Source organism: Pempheris klunzingeri, chromosome 18 (assembly GCF_042242105.1).
Source record: "Pempheris klunzingeri isolate RE-2024b chromosome 18, fPemKlu1.hap1, whole genome shotgun sequence".
NCBI classification, from domain to species: domain Eukaryota; kingdom Metazoa; phylum Chordata; class Actinopteri; order Acropomatiformes; family Pempheridae; genus Pempheris; species Pempheris klunzingeri.
Window position 1 is genome coordinate 19001088 of NC_092029.1, and position 25910 is coordinate 19026997.

The 25910-nt window shown below is 42.7% G+C and overlaps 1 protein-coding gene across 2 annotated transcripts in view; it reads left to right on the forward strand.

The window, feature by feature from the left end:
* The first annotated feature begins 1241 nt into the window (after positions 1-1241).
* Positions 1242-25910, forward strand: part of disp1 (dispatched homolog 1 (Drosophila)) — a 51053-nt gene continuing 26384 nt past the window's right edge. Inside the window, exon 1 of one of the 2 annotated variants that reach the window (XM_070849565.1) lies at positions 1242-1322. The gene's annotated coding sequence lies outside the window, so the exon portion shown is untranslated. Of the gene's footprint in view, positions 1323-23657; positions 23873-25910 lie in introns of those variants that run through there. The other variant, XM_070849566.1, reaches the window with a different exon arrangement.

A 25910-nucleotide genomic window follows, 5' to 3' on the forward strand; every position in this document is an offset into this window, starting at 1 on the left:
GGACACTGGCTGACCCGAAGTCAGAGGCGCAGGAATGAAGCAGACTTCAGTGCTGTCTTGTCTGTCTGGAGATGGCTCTCATTCAGAGGAAATGAGTCTACGATACACAGGCATTACTCACATTCCTCCCCTTGTGTCATCGCCGCTAAAGCAAATAGCAGCTTAGGGGAAAGGATTCTGCCACTGAATCAACAGATTGTTTGTGTCTTCACAGGCTCAAAGGGAACATTTTCAGAATTGTGGAAAGGTAGGAATTTGGGGAGCAGTTCCTTTTTAAGCCCTAAGCCTATTACTGAGAAACCAGTGACTTGAGTTTTTGATCAGCCCCGTCCATGGAATAGTGCTATTTTCTAAGCTTTGTATCTCTGTCTTTACATTTAAAGTTGTATTCATGGGGAGAATTCTGGACTTGAATCCACATAATATGAGGGACTCTTTTGTAAATTAGAGAAGACTGTGACTTGAGCCATTGGATTAATTGGTGCACGCATGCTTGACCTGGGTCTACCAGTGACCTGGGGTAGATGGGAATTGTCTGCGAGGTGGTTGTGTGCAAATTAATTAGGGTCAATCTGGTTCTTCCTGGGACTAAATCAGCATGGGCCCGGGCCTTTCCACTCTAACACACTATTGTCACATGTTTGTAGTTGGCAACTCTGCAGAAGTTGGGGGCATAATGAAAAATGACCACTTCCTCTATTATTCTAAATCTGATAAGCAAGTTTCATTGTTCTGCTTTTGATTTTAGTTGTCCTCTGATATTTCTTTTTTATTTAGCTACATCCTATTTTACTGTAATGCACTTATTACCTCCCTTAACTTTTGAGTGCGAGTGTGACTTTTGAATGTGTACATTGCAGCCACAAGGACCTCCTTGTGAGCACATTCTCAGTCTTTCTCCTCTTCTCTGCCAATTAAAACAGTTTTGCTTCAATCCCTTGCTTTGCACACTAGTGTCTGCAGCTTGAACGCTTTTAATTGCTTGTTTCCAAAGGATTTGTAATGGAAAATTATCAATAAGTTTTTATTCATATTTAAGACACAGATGCGCCCATTGTAGAAGTCTGGGTTTCTACATTCTTACTACGGTACAGTTGATTTCTTCTTTTTTTTTTTTTTTGGCCAGCGGAATTAATTTTTTTCAAAGTTGCTCTATACCCCACTCTTAGTCCACAATGTGATTCTAATGTAATGTATGCTAAAAAGAATGACTAGTGACTAAATACCATCGTGTTTCTTCACAGGTTTACCTGCGTCTGTGAGGATTCTGAGAGTCTGAGCGCATGAATAGATGCAGAGCATGGTCTGTTGTCATCCCACAGGTAAGACATTATCAAATCAAATATCTAGTCATGGTTGGCATTTGCTTCTCGACTTTTTACTTGTTACATGATGGCCTGAAGAAGTCTCTCACAGGCTGACATTACAACGCAGTGTTAGTGATCAGGGAAATTACCGCCATGTCTGTGGAAATGTTTTTGATGCTCTTTTGAAGACCATTTCAAGGAGTAGGTTTGGAGGGAAATGGCTGTGGTGATCAATTTGAGCTGTGCTATGCTACTCTTTGTTGATTTGCAGTTAAATGACTATTAGATAGATTACGCCCCATCTACAATTTCAATAAGCTCGCTGGTTAATTGTTCACACAGAGAGCAAAAGTATTTCTGTTATTTTGACAGCTGGCGGTTTTGATTTATTCACTTGATGTATGCTGAATCATCTAGGAACTGTGTATGACTTGCCACTCTATACATGACACAGGCCATTATGCTGAATTTCGCTTTTTGTGGCACATCCTTGGAGATTTAACCCAAAGGCTAAAATATGCCTTCTAATTTGTTTTTTTTTTTATTTACCACAATTTTTTTCCCCCAAAACAGCAAACTCATTAGATCCTGATTTTGATGTTGCTGTCTGATGTTGTCATGTCAAAAACCTTAAGGGGCAGAAGGGAGCATCCATTTGTCAGTGTCTCCTTTATCACAAGCAGCCTAGTAAAGATAACATGCAAGAGAGTTAAGAACCAGAAGAAGCAGTTTCTCCTGGTCCTCTCACTTTACCCCCGTGCCTCTGTCTGGCAAGTCCAGACAAGCCACCGGTAAAAGGTGAGGATGTTTGTTCTTTACCTCGCTACAACTGGGTCAACGAGCAAGGTAAATGTGTTTACCTACAGTTCACAGCTCACAGCACCCTCACAGACCTTTTAGATAGATTGAGACTCCAGGAAGAAGTAGCTCGAGTCTGGAAAACATGCATGTCTCAACCGCTTCGTAATGATGGTATGTTTGACACAGTTTATTGAAATTCTGTCTGTTCAGATGTGTGAATTAAGGGTAATTTTACTCTCAGACATGGTTACCAGACGATTTGGGGTCACAGCAGTGTGTGATGGTGTATGTCTATTTTCAAATTATCCCCACCAAGAAATGTAGTATCAACAGCTCAGGTTCAACTGTGTCCCTTCCTTTACCTCATCCAACACATGACTTCATGTTGAAGTATAAATCTAAACTCAGGCAGCAGTGCAGCCTTGCATGCTCAGTTAATCACCAGCACACTCAAACACTTGCTCTTGGTTTCTCTGACACACACACACAAAGACACATTTCTCTCTCTCTCACTCACTCACTCAATCTGTCTCTCTGGTTCGCTCTGCCCTGACCTGCTGAAAGGCTTTCAAGGCCATGTCAGTCAGCTAACAACTCTCTCTGTTCAGAGGCTTAGCAGGTTCAAGTTGGACGCCAGTCTGTCCTCCCTCCTCATTCCTTCACATTGGCTGCCTTGTCATGTTAAGATGCAGGGAACGTGTGTGTATGTGTGTATGTGTGTACGTGTGTGTGTACGTGTGTGTGTTCATAGAATAAACCTATTCAGTGTATGTGAATATGTTTGTATATGTACAGATTCATGTATTCATGTATGTGTAAAGGCTTGCCTCAGTGATGCATGTGTGTCTGGATTCGTTTATTGTGCGGCCTTTGTGTGTGTGTGTGTGTGTGTGTGTGTGTGTGGATAATCACGGGTGAATTTCGAGAACAGCTAGAAAGGAGCAGCTGTAGCTGCTTTGTAACATAGACAGTGTCTGTTGTTGATTCTGCTTGACTAAAGGCTTCAGCGCTACTCCTGCGTGCAGCTGCTTAGACTCCCCCTAATCGACTTCATGGCCTTTGAACAGCTTTTTAGAGTCCTAGAGGATGTTACCACTGACCTTAGTCCAGGGCTGACTCCATTCAAGCCCGGTTATACAGTGGAAATCTGCAAATGATAATTGCAAATTATTACATTTTTTGGTGCTCAGCAGTTTTTACCTACATTTCAAATCAACTTGAATGATTTTCCTTTGCGTGTGTTCGCTCTTTGAGTGTCATCATTTCCTGTAGGAAGTTGTGGTATTAATCAAACAGACCAAAATTACAGTGGTTGCACGACAGAAGAGCTAAAAATAGGTATAATCAACACTGATATTAGTAGAATCTTTAACTTTACTCCATGTAATGTAATGTCCATGCTCCTCATCAGTCTCAATGATTTATTCAGTGAGCTGGACAGAACCTACAGTAAATGTGATTGTCTCAGGAAGGCCTTGAGGGATTTTCTTTAAATTTGGCACAGATGTGTTTTGGACTCAAGGCCTTTGGACTCAATTCAAGTGTTGCCTACAACATATTCAAGTAAAAAGTAAAGTGTTGGATTGAGTTTAATCTTAACTTCTGAAGTTTTTAGATCCCTTCCTTAAAAAGTCTTTTGACTTGGCTCAGAGGTAAAATGGGTCGTCCACCAATCAAAGGTAAAAGACTAGAAAAAGCGATTCACAAGTACCGTCAATTTACAATTTACAGTCTATTGGCACTCGCCTATTAACATTCTGAACATCATGCAAATCTACATCCACAAAAGTTCCACAATTGCAGTTGAGTTTACAGCAGCCGCTTTTCAAAAATCTTCCTGCAGAGTTGTGAACTTGCAGGTTACCTGATTTCTGGCAGTGTTGTCTCACAGCTCTGGCCTCAAACTTCTAAGATAAAAAAAAAAAAAAAAGCTGGGATCCTGAATGCAGGCGCATTTTGCTCTTACCCCGTTTGCTCCCTGCTGAAGTGCAGTCCAATCACACGTCGCATTTGCCAGGTGAGGTGGGATTGACGACGGCTCTTCACCCTAAAGTGTCTAAGCTTACAGACTCAAACAAGTCTGCCAGTAACCAGCACCTGATCCTCCCTCCCTGCTCTCAGCTAGCAGCTGTGTTGACAGTCTCGTGCATGGGAACCCTTGATTACTAGGTTGACTGTACATTTGGGCTGAGCCTGGCAGCCAGCTCATTGTGCCTCTCCATCTAACACTCGCACAAACACATGCACACACAAAACACAGCCTGCTTAACTTTGATCATGGAGAGTTGCAAATGACTGCTGCTCCACCCTCCAATGCCTCAGGTTATTCACCAACCATTATTAGCCTAATGAATAGTTTGGGGATGTTTATCTATACTACAGTACGTCTGTCTAAAGACGCCTCTGGCAGCCGTTTCATGCCCAATAACCTCATTTTGGCAGACAATTGCATGTTTTTTGCTTCATTAAAAGCTTCAGCTGCAATGGGTCGGGATGATGTCTTCATTAAAGTTTATGTTTTGTTGATTTTAATAATCTGTTGTGTTTCTTGATGTGATAGGAAGGCATTAGGAAAACACCACTCCTCAGTATAACAAGACACAGGTGTAGTGAAATGACATCAGTGCATAAGCTCAGTTGGAGGCCGGTCTGCTGCCAAAATATGATTTAACTAGAAATATGGCCACAGTATGATTTATGATTAACCTTGCATGGTGTAATGAAACCCCATATTAATATCAAGGGACGATGAATGTGATGAAAGTTTGCTAATGTTGAAACTTTTTCGAATATTTCAATAGAGTTTTGTTTAGTAATCAATAACAGATGGTTTTTAAAAATCTCAGACTTGGTTTTCCAAATGTTTTGAACTCGCGTTGTAAGCACATTACTACCATTAGTCAATTCTGCCAGTGAACCTATGGCCAATGCACTACATTTAGCTGATGTAAGTTACCAAAATGCATATCAGAGTGTTTCCTGCACATCATATGATAATGATTTTTTTAAAAGTTAGACATAATCCATCTGGGTTGCCCTAACCCTAAGGAGGAAAATATACATTATGCTCATTGAATGAAAGTTTAATGAAGGGGATGGAATTGTCAGTGTCTCCACTACGGACTCAGTGTCATTGTATTTAATAGCTCCCATATGAGCAATCTTTTCAGCCGCCATTCCTTAACCCCCAGCTTAAATGACGGCCATGTTGGTCGGTTTTTGGTTCAGACATTCACGGTGCCCAGAGGATGAATCTTAGTGATTCTGGTGATCTCCTGATTATGAATTGTAGCATTCTAACCCACTAAATGGTACTGTGTACCACGCTGATGGTCGGCATTTAGCTCAAAAACACCGAGCACAACCTCACATAGCTTCTAGCGTGACTGTAGAATCTTGTTTCAATACTTTCATCTAACAAAACATGGGGCCTGCTCAATACAACTGTGATCGAAAAAGAAGTTTGCATAAATAACATTTAGTCTTATATTAGATAAGATTTCTGATTTATATCTGGACATCTGATCAAAAAGATTAAACAAGCCTAACGTTTTGGTGGCACTCTTTAATGCCTTAACCCCTCAATGTGTGTATAAAAATGGTCCAAGTCAAAACCACCAGATTCATTGTGAAATAACGTTTTTGTGTTTTAAAAAAAAATCAAGAAGGTCCAGAGCTGAAATGCTTAATCACTCATGTTTCTCAAGCAAAATGCTTCATGTGCTTTTTTCCCTGAATAATAAAATTGATTATTAAAATAAAAACACGGTGTGCTTATTCAGATATGAGACAGACTGAAATTGCCAGATTAACGTAGAAGGGTGAATGTCCAAAAGGGGCTTTAAGTCCTTTGACTACAATATTACTGTGTTAATGAAAGAACTTTGATAGAGTAGCTCACAAACGTACTCCACCTGAGGGCACCCAAAAGTCTAAAGGTATCTCTGTATGGTGTCGCATCTGCTGCGCTGTCCTCGCTCATAGATTCACAGAATATAGTTTTGCCAGTCTCATGTATAATTCAAGTCCAGTCTGAGAAATGTTTGCTTTGAATTCACCGACTCCGTGTTAGTTTCCAAGCCTTTCCCAGACAGGACGCAGATCTTAGAACCAGGGAATGGGAGAGGAAATGATAAATGAAGGAAAGGCTTCAGATCAATGCAAATCGAGGCTCTATTTATTGTTGTAGGTGCTGAGGTTTTGTTAAAGGATGACTGACCTTGATCACACTTGTAGAAAGCCCAACCCATACATCTGTGTTTGACACATAGCTCACCTCCTCTATGTGTATGTGTGGGCTTGTACATGAAAGCTTATTATTTCAGTAACAGATATCCAAACGTGGATTTTCTTTTCTTTTTTTTTTTTTAAATGTCCTTTTTCTCCTCATTTGATTTTGATAGGGAACTTCATTCACTTCCATTGCTCTATTGGGGACAGTGAAGACGCTGATTTAGGTCTAGAAGCTTGACCCTAAAGCTCAGGCTAGTGAGGACCTCCATAAGTTCTTTCTCACTGGATTTCTCACACAACACTCCTGGCAACAATCCCTTTTTTCATTTCGTAAAGAAGTGTAACTAAACAAATATCGTTGCTGTGACATAGGCAATTTAAAATTGGCTGCCGTCGGAAAAGCAATGTTTTGTTATGCTTCGGAAAAATGACTATTGGGTTTCTTTTGTGGAGAAGTGGGTAAGTGGGAAGTTGAAGCCCGGAGGGACATGTGTATTCATAACACCAGAGCCTCTTTTCTTTCAGTCTCCATTGTCTGGTGTTGTGGATCCTCTTTGCTCTATTGTCTTGTGAGTTCCGCTGGTGGTCTGTCATGTAAACAGCTCTCAAAGGGGAGCCTTCTCCACTCTCCTTTTCAAAAGCTTTCTCTTTTTTCTGGGGCCTGTGTCTCTTTCTGTGGTTGTCTTCTTGTCCGTCTGCCTGTCTCTTTTACCCATCCCCTCTCTTTCTGTTTCTCTATCTCACACACACACCGACAGACATCATCCCACCTCGAACCACTGCTCGCAGTGGATCTGTCCCAGTGCAGGGCCAATAGTGTATTGGGGTTTTAGGTGGCAGTGGGGAAGGAAGGACCCTGCTGGCTTGTCAGCGTCTCTGACCCCTCTGTCACAATGGGTCCCTCTCCCCTCCCACTCATTTCCCTGCCAAGCTGGGAAGAGTAAATATTTATCAGCCCCCACAACAATGGCCAGCTTGGAGGAAAAAGAGACTTTGACCAGAGCTCATGCATGGCCTGCAGACAACACTGGTGTCAGTTGGGGCCTTAAGATGGGTTGCAGGAAGATTAAGATGGAGTCCCTGAACATTGTGGAGAAATACATTCACTAAGTTAGTTATTACATTAGATCACCAGAATAGGTCTGTGTCCTGACACTTTAAGTATCCAAGAGTGGTGCTGTGTTCACACTATGAGGAACAAAGTCATGTCATACCCATCATTTTCAAAGGAAGCCGGCAACATGAAGCCACAAACTGATGCCTAACACTTGTGCTGCGTGATAGATGCGAGGCACTACAGATTAAAGTTAAGCTGGCCTCAACTTTTTTCAGCACTCCAATTAAAGGGTCAACCAATCATATGTTTCACCTTTACGCTCCCCATCTCTCTCCACACAGCTCCTTTTCCGTTATGGAAGAAAAGCTGATCCTTGCCATGAGCCACTTCCTTGTGCCATTTAACCCTACCTTTTCCATTTCCCGAGACAAAAAAAAAAAAAAAATGCAGCTTGGTGGATGGTGGCAGCTATTGCGGGTACACCAGTTCAAGATCATTGTAAATTGATATGGTGCAAAAGCCCATGACAAGATCACCATGTCAACAAGCACTTGGCCAACAGAATCAGAATCAGAATCAGAATCAGAATCAGAATCAGAATTCTTTTATTGTCATTGTGCAAGAAGCACAACGAAATTGAAATGAGAAACAGCAGCTCTCATGGACAGTGCAAAATACAGAATAGTGCAAAATACAGAATAGTGCAAAATACAGAATAGTGCAAAAGAACAACAGAATAAACTTTAGTGCAAAAACTGTACTGGGGGGGTATTAACATTGGATTTTGAAGAAAAAAAGGTATGTACAAAGAATATATATAAGAAAATATATACAAAAATATAAATAGGTTCACATTTCTTTGGTTGGTTGTATTTTGGTGTTTTGTATTGTTCAGGTTGTGTTGTTGTTATTTAGGGCAATGACAGCTCTGGGGTAGAAGCTGTTCTTTAGTCTGTTGGTGCTAGACTTTATTGCCCTGAAACGTCTGCCTGAGGGAAGGAGTTGGAAGAGGTAGTGTCTGGGGTGTGAGGAGTCCCTGATGATGCTGCGGGCTCTCCTGAGGCAGTGGGTGCTGTAGATGTCCTCCAGAGATGGAAGAGGGCAGCCAGTCAGTCTCTGGGTAGTGTGTCAGTGTAGCAGGCCACACTTGGCTGTTTGAAGCTTTGTCACTCGGTGTGTGCAAAACAAGACACGTAAGACTGCAAATTTAGTTTTGGTTGAATGTCAATACAAACCAGAGTTAAAAAAAAAAAGTTTATGCTATTAAGAATTGCATTGTGATTTTAATTACGTCAAATTACATATTTGAACTCTTTTCTGGACTCTATATTTGAACCATAATGATGGTGTGGTTCTAGGAATGGCAGTGGTGGTTGGTTGGTCAGTCCACCCTGTGCTCAACTTCTATTGCATGCAAGGATAATAGAAAACTTTCCAAAGGTTTTTGTATTATGGACTATAATGGACTTTTCCCTGCCCTTTGGACACATTCAGTTTCTTTCTCTTCCCTTCTCTCCTCTATTCTGTAAGTAAAATGAGTGTCTATTAAACGCTGCCACTTTGTTGAGAGGACAGCTGTAAGGAAACTAGCAGTGCTGAGGAGGGTCCCTGCATCCCGTGCCACCACTCTCCAAGAGACATTAATGGTGAGCAGCTCTGAGGTGACCGTACATTGTTGTTAAGTACATATGTACAGAAAAAAGATTTAGGCAGGTTTGGAGAAAGACAAAAAGATGGCTGAATGATACTTCAAAATCTGGACATGTTTCTGACCTGTGTTTCATATGTAAAGACATTGCTTAGACTAACTTAATAACATAACATATGGTTAGCTCATCATAGCACAGGCAACAGGACCTGTCGTTCACTGCAAGATTTACCCCCCCCCCCCCCTCTCTCTCTCGACTGTGCTTCAGTTCTACCTCCAAAGCCCCTACCCACAGAGGAGGCTGTCATGCATGCGCAGGCTAACCACGGCAAATGAGGAGGCCAGGTACACAATGGCATCGACAACAGCACACACTGGTAAGAATGCAGTGGCACCAAACTGCAGTTAGCGGACATTCAGGAAATAGTGAGTTTCAGCAAATATGACATCAAGTTATATTTCTTAACGCCACCAACTGCTGCTATAAGCACTACTGGGATAGCTGTAGGGAGATGGAGCAGAAATATCTTTACTATATTTAGCACTGTTCAGTACGTCACGTAATGTACAGTCAAGGAAACACCTGCTTATATGACTAACGCAGAGTATATTACATGCAGGTGCTTGCACACATGTTCAGTTTGAGGGGTAATTAGGTAGTTAAAAATTCCTTATGGTCATGTACAGAAATGTTTGCCTCACATTTTGTGGCCTAGTCGCTGGCCTTTGTCTTGCCCTCTGATGTTCTAGTAGGAACAAAGGCCAGGGTCATGTTGCCATTTAACTTCAGGGGGCTAAATCCAATTCAAATTTCATCCAGAACTATCAAGAAGAAAGAGACACTGTGATCAGGCCGCTATGCATAATCCTTTTACCACAGTAAAAAATGCTCTCTTGCAAGTGAAGATTTGCAGCAGAATGATGAGAGGAAACTGATGGGAACTGACACTTGAAGTACAAGTCGATGTAACGCCACGCTTCTGAATTATTTAGAGATGTGGGCCCATTACCTTTGGTTTGTCTGCTCTTTGTTAACCCTTATCTTTGATGCTCCAATCTTAACAACGTATTCTTATTTTCTTAGCCAATGAGAAAAGGTTTTTTACAAAAGCAGCAAGCAAATTAAATCAAGGACATCAGCTTGTTGGCATGCTCTGCCTCTTCACAGGTCCATTAATTGGGCCAATAAGATTAGTTTTGGCTGAGTTCCATGCCAAGACGCTAATATGTCAGATATGGTGAGAAATGGCAGGGGGCGCAGGGTTGGCACAGATGAGGCTGGTGCCTGCCAGAAACCTGCATGTTTATGAGACACTTGACTTAAACTCTGTGGTTTTTCGGCCCGCTTTGTTGGAAACGTGACGTATGTGCATATTTCAGATATAGGTGGAATGATTCTGGTACATGCAAAGTTATACACGTATGTGAAGCCTGTAAGTGTAAACGCTGAGATGCACTGACACTAGTTTCACATTGCCAGGAGTCCTCTAGTCTTGGCAGTAACTCTGACAAAGGATGATAATGAAACAGAAAACTGGCTGCTTATGCTAGGGAATACATTCCTCATTCTTTTTTTTTTTTTGCTGCACTGATCAACCAGCTTATTTGGTGGATTTTTGAAAGGATCAAATTTAAAGGGCGCCCTTGAGAGACCCCTTTTCCATGATAAGTTAATAAAACACGTGTAACTAAAGCACTTACACAGAAAGAAAGTAAAAGGGCTCCACCATAATCAATTTGATAGTGATTCTGGTGTGTTTTCAAAGGCTGTCAAACACTCACTGTTTCGGGTATTTTATCCAGTGCAAACCGAAACAAAAACATAAGTGAGGGCTCATCAAAAATGTAAAACCTAATAAGTTAGCAGGAAGAAGAAATCAAAAGATGAACGGAGAGATTATGCTCTGCTAGCCACAGATGTGGAATATGAATGGTGAGCTGGTTTGATCTTCCACAACTAGCGACTCAATTCATTTAAAAATCTTCTTCCGTCAAACTATTTCTCTTTATGTGATCTAGGCCGCCTAAAAGATCCAACAGGTACTGACCAGGTGCTTTTAGAAGATTATCTATTTTAACTGCAGTTTAGCATGAATGGAAAAGTGCAATTACAGCATGCATTAGTATAAGGTTTTTGGCACATTGGGAACGAAGTTGAAGCTTTACAAAGTATGAAACAACAACAGTTTTCGGAGGATGCATTTCTTTTCAAGGCCTCTGGAATTTTTTTCATCTGGGTTTACCTAATGTAGAAATACATTTGAGAACAGGGAAAGCTGGAGACATGATCCTAAAGCCCTGATGTAAAAAAACAAAACCAAAAATGGTCACATGATGTGGAGGAAACGCTGCGATGAGTGTGTTGCTCTGACTGGAGACCTGTCCCCACTGTAGTGATTGCAGCCCAGTGCCACACTCATTTTTGGTGCCAAACGTGTCATATTGCCTGAGAAAACAGAGCCATTTCAACTTCAGTTGTGCTGTACAACCAACTTTAGACTTTGTGGTTCCAGATCGGCACCAAACCCAAAGCTGCAGACATCATTGGTGTTTCTCTGGTCCTCCCTTTATTATTCCTTTTGGGGAGCCCCATTGACCCAAAGCATGATGTAATTCCGTAAGCCTGTCACTAATAATTTCCCCCTCATTTTTAATGACTCCGAGATTAATGCCAGACTGAGCCTGGGCCAGCGTCATTTTTCAGGGTGTGGAGTGTTTTTCCCCCCCTTGTCTGTTTTTACAGCAATTTTACACTGTTTATAAATATTTATGGACATATACAGACAGCCTTGGCAAAAGGACAACTGGGCAACTTTCCACGTATTTTCATTTTTGGAGCATTACTGTTTCTCTCTGCCGCCCGTTTCCTGGTGCCAAAAAGCTGTACCCACCATTTAAGCCATGATAATAACTTGTTTTCCCACATAAGGAAGGAGCAGACCCTTGGTCCAATAAGTATGTACATGCATGCCCGGCGGAGACAAACATACCCTCATATGTCCACAGTTAATGTGCGCCGTGCAAGTGGCAGCGTGGATGGACGGGGGCTGAGGGATGTCATGCAGGCAGATAAGCACATCTGTGCGGGCCTGCATGCTTTCACACAGCCTCACCCATGATGCACGCCGCGTCACACACACACCTGTGCACACACAGACACCTGTAAACCCTCTCCTCCCTCGTGGTGCTGCATCGGTGTTCCGTTTGATGTGAAGTTTGTTTTTGGTCGTCGAGGCTCAGTGGCCGCAGAGGATTCAGATGTGGTGTGAAGTGGACAAGCTGTCAAGAGGAGAGATGGGCGCCGGTATTGTTTCAGAACAGTTTGTTTATCCTTGAAAATGGCATCCTTTGATAATCAAAAAGGTTTCGTACAGTTGGGTTCAGGAATGAGAAAACATCCACCACTCTCATTTTCCCACACATATTTACTACACTCCATCCACAGTGTTAGAGCCAACCGTGTGTGTATATTTGCACTGTGTGTGTGTGTGTGTGAGAGAGAGAGAGAGAGAGAAAGAGAGAGAGAGAAACAGGAGTACTTATATGGGATTATTTCTAGGGTCCATTTGTCAAAGAGCACATTTATCATTGAGCTCACTGGTGTCAGACCTGCTGCTTTCCCACCACATCTCTATTACGCTCTGTTGATACTGTCTTTGACACTCAACACCTGACCCGACACACACAGATGCACACTTTTGCGCAGATAAAGCAGGCACACACGCATGTGCACACAATAACTAGGTTTCCAGTATGTGAGACCCAGACACAAGAGATAAATCAGTTCAGAGAGTGAGAGACAGTTTACAGGTCTACCTTGAAAGCCAAGACGAATTCTCTCTACATTCTTTTTAAAGTCATTTTCAAACGGCCTCTGGACCCTAAATACACTACAGGCTTGTTTGTATTCAGTCCCTACAGTATATTTGAGTAATGGGACTAGATTCCCCAATGCTTATTTTTTTACCATTCACATTGTGCTTGAATGATCATAACCTTGAACCACGAACCTTCAGCTGCTTATCCAACCAGATGGACTGGGCTCAAGCCGTCTTGACAGAAAGCATCCGCTCTATTAAAGCGACCTTGAACAAGACATTGTCCCTGCAGTACTATAAACAGATCACGTCTCTCACCTGATTGTTGAAATATTCTGTTGTGTTGCTGGCTGTTAGGAGTTCGTCCTTCTTTTCAGCTTAAGGAGCAGTACTCATCTGCATTATTTGAAAACTCTCTTGTCTTTATTCCCAACAGTTTGTCGGCATGAATAATCTTAGCAAATGAGTGCAAAGTGGAGCTACTTGAACCTACAAGAGAATCTGTTTATTTAGACAAAGATGTTAAGCAAGTGTAGATGATGGTTTCTAATAGCCGTCAAAGGCAGAGTGGATCCCCATCTCCTCCAAGTCCATATGCTGAAGTTGCCCCTGTGTGAATGTGTGTGATTCTTCCTGTATGAATGATGTGTGAATAAGGGATCTGAACTACCCCCCTGCGCACAAACACGCACACACACGCCAGCGGATGCGGCGGGAGTAGCTCATTCAAAGTTCACTGCATTGCTGTTGTTACTTATCAGCAAATTTCTTCGCCTTTATTGCAGAAACAGGTCTTACTTGTGGTAGAATGACATGTTTGAATTAGTTCGATCACTGCCCACAACATCTCCTGTCCCTCCCGGACCGAGCGCTGCAGCAGGAGGGCTCATCGTCCTGGGCGGAGAGGAGAAAGAGCAGGAATCAGAGCACTTTGAAAAACGGTTGCAATTAGTCTTCTCTTGATCAACTAATTTGTTCCTTCGTTCATTCACGGTTGCAGTTTGTTGCTGCAGCTTGTCCGGCGCTTTCTTTTGTCTCAAAGTTGACCCGTAGCACTTCGCCTCTTTCCTTTGGTTTTTATCTCACCAGCTCGAGGCAGACGGTATGAGACGGAGGGAGGGATCGGGGCAATGAGAAAGATGTGAAATGAACATTGTGTTAGACTGTCAAGTCTGTGTGTGTGTGTCTGTAAGGGGGAGAGCAGCTGCAGAGGCCCTGGTTGCCATCTCACTGGCACACACCTCTCCGCAGGGAGCAGGAAGGGCTCCAAGTGCCTCCAACCCTCCCTCCCTCCCTCCCTCACACACTCACACACACACAACCTTAAAAGAGCCCTTTGAAGTTGTGAGGACTGGCCAAAATGTCCTCACTTCCGATAAATGTCCTCACTCTGCTAGTAAAATGTGTCCCGGTCCTCACTCTGTAGCAAACACAAGAACACACACACACTGCCTGACGTCCCTTCTACCTCAGTGTTTTGAATAGGCTCATAGCGTGCAGTCATTGTTGGTGCTGTAGAAGTTACATCTGTCTATCTAACATGCGCAAGGACCAGCTACCCCAAGCCAGAAAGCCTTTTTAGTGAGTCTCATTCATCTCCTTTACCCAACCCTGTAACCCTCCAACCCCGAGAGGGCCCTCCAAGAGCTCACTTGTCCTTCAGTGAGATGACCCAGGATGAAGTCACTCCATTTGCCTTGGCACCAGTATCTTTGTTTCAGGAACTGCGTTGATGTGCCAAGGGCGATGTTCTCTCAGCAGAGCGTTGTGCCCAGTCCTCTGTGAGGGACATAAAAAGTGAAGTATCCTCTGTGTAGCACAACAAATTGCAGTGTAGGACAGAGCGTGCCAAAGTCAAGCAGGGCAGGAAAACATTTTTTTTTTTGGTCTGTCGTCCACTGCGGCTAGTACATTGCACAATTCAACTATATTGCTACTTTACTAGCCAACTGCATTTGAACAGAATAGAGTATGACTTACAACTGACGGGTGATTACTTGAAAGGATAAAATCTCTGGCTTTAGGGTTTAATTCTGATGGCTTATTCCATTTGTTGATCCAGTTCCAAGTTGATAAAATAGTGGGATTCATTCTAACAAAGTTCTCAATTGAGGTTGTAGTTCAGATCTGATAAGCTAATGTATTACAGGATTTAGATTTGATAAAATGTTGTAAAACTGGAGCACTAGGCAGATGACTTGTTTAACTTAAGTACCATGAAATCTATGGTTGGATTGTGGCCAGTCCATGAGATATTGCTAAGGAATCCCTTAGCTAGCATCCAACCTATCTTGGTGGTGATTTACTAATATTTGTTTTGATAAAAGCTGGAAGCTAACAGCGCCCCCGACACTGTTAGACAAGCTCTTTTGGTACATTTTGTTAGCTCCATACTATTGTTTCTACTAAACAGTTTTTTGCACTGTTTGGGAATTGTGTGATCCTTCGCAGTGACACTTCTCAGAAGTGTAGTAGTGACTTCAGTCATTTGTGGCTGTTGCAGCTGGGGATTTGCGGGCATACCAATAGCTGCAAAGCAAATACTTTGTATCATAAATGTGTGTTGTGGTGACCTGTGTGATATTCTTGTGGCCACGCAAAAAAACACAATTTACTGCTAAAAAACACTGCAGTGGATAAGATCAGAATATTTAAAGTCTAACACAAAACAGCAGAGAATAGAGTGTGATGAATGCCTTGCAAAATAAAGTTTGGCTGATATATTAAGCTCATCTGTCAGCGATATGGTCAACAACATGGACATCCTCAAAGAGCACATGATTATTGAGATGTAGAAAGTGCTTTGAAGTGGCCAGGAAGTGAAAAAGACTTGCTCCACCGGCCTTGTCTGCATTCCAGCTGCTGACTGCGGTGACTCTTCAGCGACACTTCAGCTTCAATATTTCTAGTGTGTCTGGAGTTTGTAATTGGAGAAAAAAGGGCGAGTGTTTTACCTCTTCACCCCCATCTCCCTCTCCGTCCCTCTCACCCTCTCACCTTAGCGCCCTTTCAATCCCTCTCTCTCACAGCCTGCTGCCTTTAACTCTCCTTTCCAATATCTCACTATTTCTTACTGTCAAACGGTTTATGACAGCAGGATGTGATCTCACACCTCCTCCAACATTTTCAACCACGCAAAAAAGTTTTGTTCCCAAACTTTTCTCTCCTTGCAGCCATCCAGTCCCCCACCCACAGAGGCCCCTGGAGGACCCCAGAGAAATTTGACACACAGATGCAATCTTTCAAATGTTATCAGTTTTTCTCCAGAGCCATGCTAGCCCATCTCTGTCTGCCTCTCCCAATATTCACTGTACGACTCTCTACTGTGCACAATCGCCAAAAAGCAAAAATGCTGAAAAATGAATCCTTAAAAAGAATCTTAAAAAGTGTTTGCAGCCATTGCCTTTGATTGATACTTATTTTCAGTGTCTCTTTATCAGCAAAAATAAATACAACTTTCTGTAGTTTCTTGAGAGGTTCTTTTTGGGCTATGAATGGCTGTCACAAGCTCCACCAATTTAGGCTCAAGGTGGATTTCTAGGTTTGTGTGAAGGGGTTATGCTGTTTCCAAAGCACATAGCACATAGCTGCTGTAGCTACTAGGGCCGCAACTAACGATTGTTTTCATTATCGATTAATCTGCCGATTATTTTCTCATTTAATCACTTATCCTTTTTGGATGCCTCCAAAAGTCTTGTTTTGGTCAATCAACAATCCGATAGAAGATACTCAATTTACAGTGATACAGTCCAGAGAAAAGCTGAACAAAAACATGATGGCAAAGCAGTAGGCTACACTCAGTTGAAGTTTGGAAGTTTCCCCGCTGGTATGTAATGTGCATAATAAAAAAAAAACACCGTAAACACAGTTACTGCTGGGTAGTTCCATCAAGCAGTGAAATCTGATTTTGATCTAGAAGTCAAATTTTTTTTCTTTAGGTATTTATCAACCCCTTGCGTAATGTTTGAAACCAGCTTAGGGGCCACCCGCACATAGTCTGAAAGAGAAAACCCTGGGAAAAAAGTCCTTAAAATACTTGACACCGCTCACAATGTTCAAGAGGAAACAAAAGATTTTAGCACTCAAACTGCAACAAGAATGTGGTGGACATCCATGGAAGCGATGGAGGAAATTAACGCGTTAGCATCAACAAACGGACACAATTGTGCAAAAATAGTCCCGCTCTCTCCACGGAGGATTGGTGACACAAACAAAGTGTTTGTTGAGTAGGGGCTGGGGGATGCCGGGTGTAAAAAGACTTCTGGCTTTGTGTATGTTTGGGCAGTTCCTCAAAGGCTGTTCTCCTCCTTATGAGCAAACACTAACTTTGGTCCCCTCAAAGAGGAACTCTTCCATTAATTCACACACAAACATCTGTCCACCAAATTTCTTCTAAACAGCCCCGTGTGTTCGTCTGTCGCACTCTTCCGTGTACGTCTGTGCATCTGCCTCCCATCCCTCCCTCCTTCTGACTTTCCCCTCTTTCCATTCTGCATAACTCCCCCTGTCACCCTGTTTGTTTCCAAGATCAAACCAGGACTGTTCAAACAAACTAAGATCCCTCTTGTGCCTCTTTACTCTGTGGTTTGCAGACACTCCTCGTTTGCTGGACTCTTCTTCTACTTGATAAGAACCCTGTGTTTGTACACCACCAAACTCCCCTTCTTTACTCTGTCCTCTGTTGGTCTCCCTCCCTCCCTCCCTCCCTCTCCACCCCCCTCTCTCAGAAAGACAACAGAAGACTTTTGATTGAACTTTTCCCAGATTAGGAAGTTGCTCAGGCACTTTAGAAATGGGATAGGGAGAGGTGGAGTGCAGGGGAAAGATAGATGGGGGTGATCTGAGTTTAAGAAGAACAAAGGCTGCTCCAAAATCCCTGACACCATGTGAAATCCTTAGTAAAAACAGCCGTCATTAGATTTGATAAAGACATGTTAGTGAAACAACTGTTTCTAATTTTTGTTCCCCTGCCAAATAATTGGACCTTGCCAGTATTGATTCTGCATGCAATTTAAAAACTTGATGATACGGTTTGGTCTTTGGCTCGTGGCAACGAAATAATAAAACTCATCCTAAAAGCAAGCTGTACACAGAATCTGGTTTTATCCATCTATGATATGATGAATCTTTGTGACTCTGGTAATCCCCTGACTTTTTCTGCAGTGCCACAGAAGGTTGAGTTTATTTTTACGGGCGTCGCCATCTTGGTTTCACTGGCATTGCCATCTTTTTTTTTGGACCACAAATGGCGTTCACCACGAAGACCGCCTCACAGTGTACTCCCACCCTAAATCATATCCTGCTTTTTGGTCTGTTTTCCTCTAAATGGGACTATCATTTATGAAACATCATGCTGTATTGAAGAAGACTTGAAATTACTGATTGAGACCATAAACTCATTAGGAAAATGTTTACTAAGGTAGTAAATCAAGTCATTTTACCATAAGTCTTTTTGCAGCCAGCATAGTCGCACCCTGCTAGCTATTTGAAAGAATGCAGGTTTAACGCACTTCTGCATCAGCTTCACTTCAGCCAAATGTTCCCTCAGAATACATTTCACTAATCTTAGTAATGAATTTTCTGTAAACATCAGGTCAAAACTTTAATTTGTCTGATACTAAAACTTGAAAAGTAATGACATTCTCAGTTGCACTTTGTGTTTTGTACTATTAGCAAATATTAAGATGCTAGCACGCTAAACCAAGATGCCTCCTAAACATCAGAGCTGCTAGCTCTCTTATCCTTTTAATTGTCATATGATGCCTCAGTTTTACCTTGTGACCACTTGGGGACCTTCCCAACCCTCATGTTGGTTCACAAGAATATTTTTTTTCCTTTTTAATCATAATAATTTCAGCTCTTGTCAGCTCTGGGCTGTAAACTGGCTAAGGGGCAGCATTTTGGCTCCACTTTGGTTTCTTCTCGTAAACTGTTTCGAAATCACAGCACATTAAAATAATTTCATCATCGACAAATCAGCAAGTATCCTTGTCTTTTGGTTTTGCACCTGCCAACCGCTGGGAATCAAACATCTGCATGTGATGTCATTCACACCTTTGAGCTGCCAGTCAACACCTCAGGGAAGAATGTTGACTAGAAGTGCAGCTAAACCTCTCTGCCAGTCTCTGATAGTTTGAGCCAACCGTTTTCACTGCTTTCTTTTTTCCCTCTCACTCTTGAGTCTGTAATTTTTTTTTTTTTTATCTCTGTGTTGTGTATGAAAGGAAATGATAAGTCATCTGGATACAGCATGTCTCTGCGCAACCACAGCTGCGGCGGCTGCTTAACTCCTTCAAATCTGCAGAGAGGATAATATCAGGCATAATTCAGTACCTACGTTGTCCGTTTGTTGCAAAGTCAAATGTTAACTCGCAGAATGCACAGCATGGTAAATGGTCTGGATTTGTATAGCGCCTTTCACTCAAAGCACTTTTTTACATCACATCCTCATTCACCCGTTCACACATCACGCATACAGGAGGAATCTAAGTTCGCACAATGAAGTTGGGTTTCAGTGTCTTGCTTGGAGGCGACCCGCTCTACCTCTTAGCCACAGCCGCTCCCAGCATGGCCACTCCAGTGAGATGCAACTCTTTTTCCTTTTAATCATCACAAACCTTTAACAGGCTTTCCATGTCTCCTTAAAAATACTGAATGGTCTTAAGATATTTGCTGATGGTGCGGTTAAGGCTGATGGGGAAAAATTGTCCGTTTTATTTATGCCAAAAGACGTTCACATCAGGAACCATGGGAGTGAAAGTGCAGTGGCAACCAGTTGGGCTACACTAATGCTATGTGCATTGTTTGCACATGGCACACATGTAGCAGCCGGACGGCCATCAATAAATCAAGTGTGCTGTTGATGAACTGCAAACCGCCTTGACAGTGCTGACCTTTTGAGGGAATGGATAACCTCTGGGTCCAATTTTATATTTACTATAATTCTGCTTTGTCAGAATAAAACAGCTGCACACATGCATCATAGTTTACAGACAGTGGCGAAAGAGCAGAAGATGCAGAGGGTGCAAATACAGTCTCTTAAATGAACATCCTCTCTAGTTCTATAGTCACTATGTCACCATGCATCCAGCACCATCTAACTCATGAGGATGCGTGAATGAATTTCGTTGTGCCACCGGGCAAAAAGGATGGGATTTGTCCCATTTTCAGGAACATGTAAACTGTCATAATCTCTTCTAAAAGAACAGAAAAACACTTTGTTCAGGCCTGGACAGACGGGCCCAGTCACACCATAAAGTCACATAAAGAGGCCAACTAGCCAGGAACATGCTAATGCTCATCCATCATCATGGTTCTGCTACTTTCTCTCTCTATCTTGTCTGCACTAGGCCAAGTACTCCCCCTGCAAGTTTTGTTCTTAGGATTCTACATTACTTGATTCAATAAAGAGGTCTTGAAGAGGGGGGAAAAAAGCTCTCTGAGATTTCTTAGTTCAGCCACTAATGGGGGAATAAATGTATACAGGTCATTCAAAATATGCAGCCTATTCGTATCACCGACGCCTGTCCTCCTCATAATGGTCTAAAAATCATTCCTCTTATGGAACAACAGAGGAGGGTGAAATAAAAGTGGATGGTAGAACACAGCTAATGAGCTATGGCAGCTTCCTCCATTTTAGACTCTCAACTACATATTGTGACAATAGGTGCCAAACTAGACCAACCACAGATCCTCGTGGCATTAACGCACAGTGCAATAGTAACCCAACCACCTCCTTACAACAAACTAAGACATGTGCACATGTGTAAGACATATGGTTCCTCATGAGTGCGTTCCTCATCTATTTTACGTATAATAAACTGTTGTTTTATCAGATTTACAGTGTGTAGCACATGGGCAGAAATGAAAAGGAACCATGCACAAGGCCTCCTGCTCCTAAAAAGAGTGACATGGACATTAGCTCTCATTCAGGCTTCAGCCATTCCTCAGCCCCCTTGGGTCCCTGTGAGCAGACAACAGTGGGCTTAGTGCTAATCGGGTGGGAGATGTCTGTCTTCACTGCCAAGGTGCCGAAGAGATAGGGTTTCCCCGGTTTCCGCATCTCAGACCTACAGAAGCCAGGGACCACTGTGAGCAGCACTGCCACATAACTGACTCAATCAATAAGAGACATCCCTTTTTCAGTTATTCACATAGAGTCAAGGACTCTTCCAGTATTCCACCTTTTTTACCCATTCACTCAGTTCACACTTTTTATTTCATTCTCTCTCACTATCCTTCTCTTTCTCGTTAGCCACACATTCTCTCATGCAGGGGTAGCTGCAGTGCTATGAGGGCTTCTAGAATTACCTGCTGCCTTCCTGCATTTACGTCGAGGTGCATTATGATCTGAAGCATCTGAAGGCTCTGCTATTAGATCACTGTTAATGTGCTCTCCAATCATACAAGTTGGATCACGTTTAAATGTCTCACAGGACGAAGCCTTTTGTGGAGAGTTCCTTTTTTTTCCCTCCCCTGAGTTCTTCTTTTGTGTTTGTCACTGTGTTGGGCATTGAGAGAAAACAACAGTTTGCTGTTTGGGCTGCATATCTGTGCTGTTTACAACAATGGCTCCAGTTTTTAATTGGCAATGAAAGGGAATGACAGTAACTGTAACCTCTAACTTTGGAATTAGAAAAGTGTTTGAAGAAGTATTAAAAACTGTTTAAAGATTGTTGCCATGCCAGAGCCTTAGATGCTTTACAATCATCTTGGCCTGCAGTATTCTTCTCTCCCTCCTTCTTTTACTGCCCCCCCTCCTTTTTTTGTTGTCCGCTAAACCTGTCATTTTCATGAGTTGTGTGCAATCATCCCAGGGGCTGTTGGGCTTTCACCAGGGCCTCTGTCCTTCCTGGTACAGTGCAGCCTTTGATGTGGTTCCTTCATGAACCTTGGTTCAGACTAGCTAAACCCTAACTTGAGTGGAAAGCTGGACAGCGGCGGTATTGCTGACAGGCCTGTGTGCCGTTATTTCAGAGGCTGGCATTATTGTCCTGAGCTGACTAGCCGCATGGCCACCATCAGCGGGTCGTTGATGGGCTTCAATAATTCACTGGCAGCTCCCCGACTGTTGCACCCATGGGGAGCTGCCCCTGAGCCTCAGCAGCTTGTTCTGAAGCATGTTTGAGTCCTGAAAACAACAGCGCTGAGATGTTTTTTTTTTTTTTTTTTTTTTAGAGGCTGCGTTCTGAAGACAAGGCTACTTTGGTGTGTCGTTGATTCTTGCACAACAGCAGTGAAGTCCAGAGTCAGAAAATGTTTTTAGCACCAAATTGCAATAAATGCAAAAATACTTTACCCGATTAGAGTGGAAACGCATCACAGTTCACAATGTAAAGGACAAAATTAGAACTCAATGTCTGTCATGTCTAAAAGAAAAGCACACTACAATACAATGAGCTCTCCACAACTTATTAGTACCAGGTTATTATTATTAGAGACTACTACAAAGCACTAAATGGCTTAGGCCTTAACTGTCCTCGGGGCCAGCTGTGAAAGAGCGCCTCACTACTGCACATGATTACAGCTTGCAACATGAACTGTGTCCTAATCCTGGTGGACAGCTGAAATTAAAGCCAGGTATGGCCCTCTGCCTTCCCAGCATTCCCTGTGATATAAACTGTGTCCCCTGCTGAGAAGAATCAGTTGTTTGTGAAGCAACGCATTTTTCAGAGGAGTCTCTAAAGATAGGGCGTTTCTTTTAGCAAATCAGGAACCACTGACAAAACTGACAGTGACCGAAAAGCGACGTCTGCATTGTGCCCAGCATGGGCTTCCGATTTGTGCACGACAATCTTGGCAAAAAAAGCATAAAAGCACACAAGAAAACTCTGCTATTTATGACCTCATTATTTTTCAGCCGTATTTTAAATAATTATGCAGTTGCCTAATTGCTCATGAAAGGGCACGAGTTGGACACGAGCGGTTAAAAGAGGCAGTTGCATATTGTAAACTGGAAATAACGAAGGGCCTTTGTTGTCTTGCGTGGGGAGGTAGAGAGGAAGGAGAGCGTTTTTTAAAGTAGCTATTAAAACCTAGAAGAGATGCCACCACATCAGAACAGTAATCTATAATTTAAGGAAGTGATGAGTTAAGAACGGGTGCGGCCTTATCGGGGAATTATGTGGTAGAATTTCAGATGATTAAAGGCTGTTTACTATCTCTCTAAGAGGGGCTGTTGAAAGCCTACTTTGGTTTCTTAATGTAAAAACGTAATATAATGAATGTTGTGCCAAAGCTCTTAACCACTGTTTGATCTCTATATTGTAGTGTTTGATACCTAAACATAAAATAATGCTATTTTGAGATGAGCTAGATGAGAAGAGTATCCAAAACTGAGGGCATCAGCAAACGGGTTCAGCTGTTCTGTCCACTAGATCTTTGACCCTCAATGATTATTTAGTTTGTTAACCCCTCTTTCTAGTTTTTTTCCAGTGTAAGCTGGGCTGGTAGCACATCTGTAACTATTTCATAAAGTTTCTTTGGCAGCAGTGCGTATCAGATGACTCAGTGACTCAACATGTGGTACTAGAGTGTGTTCTGAAACAACACTGACCCATCATCACAGACTTTACTAACCTTTAGCTACCTTCACGCAGGGCTGCTTTTAATTGTTATTCGTCATGGTTGTGTCGGTTGAGCGGTGCCTCAGTGCCGCCGGTGTGGCAGTGAGCGGGTTAAAGCGGATGGAGTGACCGTCCTATCAGCGCTCTACGGAGCCTCCCAGCCCACCGCCCCCTGCCTGCCTGCCTGCCTGCCGCGTCCCTCCGGAGAGAGCAGGGAGCCGGGGTTTGTTTGTCATCCTGGCAGGACCCATTTCCAGGAGAAACAGCCTGCTCCCGTCGAGACTCGGCACTGCCTTTGTCGGGGTGACCCGTGTGGTTCACGGCGCTTGTGGATATTTCAAGTGAAACCGGAGGATTCTTTCTTTTTCTCGGCGGCAGCGAAGCGAAGCGCGGCGCGCAGCCGAGCGATAAGCAGCACAAAGCACCGGGAGCCACAAACCACGGTACGATACTTTGGAAACTGGCTGCTCCTCACACTGGGTTTGTCTCTAGACATTTTCTGCCGACCATCTCTAGACGAGAAAGTCGACGAGTTGCAATCGCCGTTTGTGTGATTTGAGTAAATTCAGCTTCTGTTATTGTGATCAGTTTGGGTTCACGCGTCTCCGTGTGTCTGTCCTGTGGCTGTGGCTGGGAGCGAGCACACGGATGTCAAAATCACTTTTTCCTGTCCGCTTAGAGCTGATGTTACACCGCTGTTAACTAGCATTCAGTATTAGTAGTAGTAGACTTGTTAAAAACTGATTTGTATCATATTGAGACAATCAGCCACCGATACACTTTTGAAAAACTTTTTAAAAAATGAACCTAACTGTCCTAACCTTTTCTTCCTGGCTAATCTTTGTAAAGTGGAAAAACCCAGCCCTTATATTAACTTACTATGATGTATAGCTTCACCATCATTAAGATTTATGCCAGCCATTAAAAAGCAGCCAGCCAAAGATCAGTGAAATAAATCTGCTTATAGTCGTACTTTCCCAATTCAGTGTATCATCTTAAACATTGTGTTGGACACTTGGGTTGACTCTCTGTGTTCTCCTAATTTACCTCGAGATTGAGCGTTGCAGCCACGAGCCAGCACCGTCAGCCTGGTATGTTTTACAGCTCAGCTGTGAAAAAGTCCCCTGAAGAAGTCAAATATGTCTGAAATCTCTCCAGACAACTGGAAACATGGCCAAAGAATCTATCCTAAAGCAACATCTGGCATGTGAGCACCTAGCCTGTAGATGTTATTATTAGAAGCATCGTGGTTATTAACCATCTTATGACTGATAGCTGGTAATTACTGCCTGTTAGCTTGAATTAAAGGGAAGCACGATGCTCTGCCCCGTGTTGTGTGGCTGCTTGTCGCCCAGCGTATCTCCATCTCTGTCAGGCTCCATAATCATGAAGTTCACATGAAAGATGGCAGAAGAGGCGCGTCATCACCAGCGTTCCACATCGTTTGCCTGGGGATTATTGCGCATGTTGGTTTTGTTGGTCGACCGTCTGTCATTTAAAAGTTAGAGGCACTAAATAATTCTTAACAACTTGATTTGAGAGGGGAGTGGTGTAGCTTCCCCTCAGGCACGAGTAATCCCTCAAAGCTGCAGATTTTATAGTGAAATCTTGAGGTGAGAATGACACTTCATCACATTTTGAGGTGTAGACGGAGTTTGACCCGTTGGTTTAGGGGGAGGGATTGTTTAGGATTCAAGGTCTTCTGATTTCATGCTTCCTGTTGTTAAAAGTTCAGGTTCAATCAGAGCAACTGTGCTTAAGTCAACCAAAGACTCCCAGTCTGCACCCATTATAATGTGAGGGTGAATTTTGGCATCAATCCAATCAAATGCTGATGACTAGGGATGTGCATTTCAAGCAAAAATACTATTTGATAGTCACAGTGAACTATTCGGAGGTTATTCAAATAGTTCATCCCACACACACACACACAACGCTTTCAAACTTTGTTTTTATTAACAGCCAATTTTTTGCGTTTTTATTGCTGAAACACCGGTTACTTGTGGCAGAGTTACACATTGGACATCAGTGTTTGGATTAAAGCAGATGTTTATTCGATGGCTGCCCACAGCATCCTCTGTCCACCCGGACCAAGCGGGGAGAGGAGAGAGCTGGGCTAAGAGCTAAGATAGCTAATACCTAATGCTACTTCTAGGTGATGTACCATTTGGTTGGATGAAATGGGACTGCGACTGTTCGAGCCCACATTTATAGAGAGCTGGCTTCATCTCGGCGCCGCAGATCAATCTACTGCTCCCGACGGGAGGACTACCAAGCACCAGTAAAAAGGAGGGAAAATATACTTCCTAAAACAAAACGATGTCGTCATGTTTGATTCTTTATATTTTAACGAATATTCAAAATCATGATCCATCCCTACGAATGACGCATGTTTTTCTGTAAGTTAATTTCTGCACAATCAAAGTGTGGTAATCCATATGTGATACATTATAGACAGATGAGAGAATGAGGTAAAGAAAT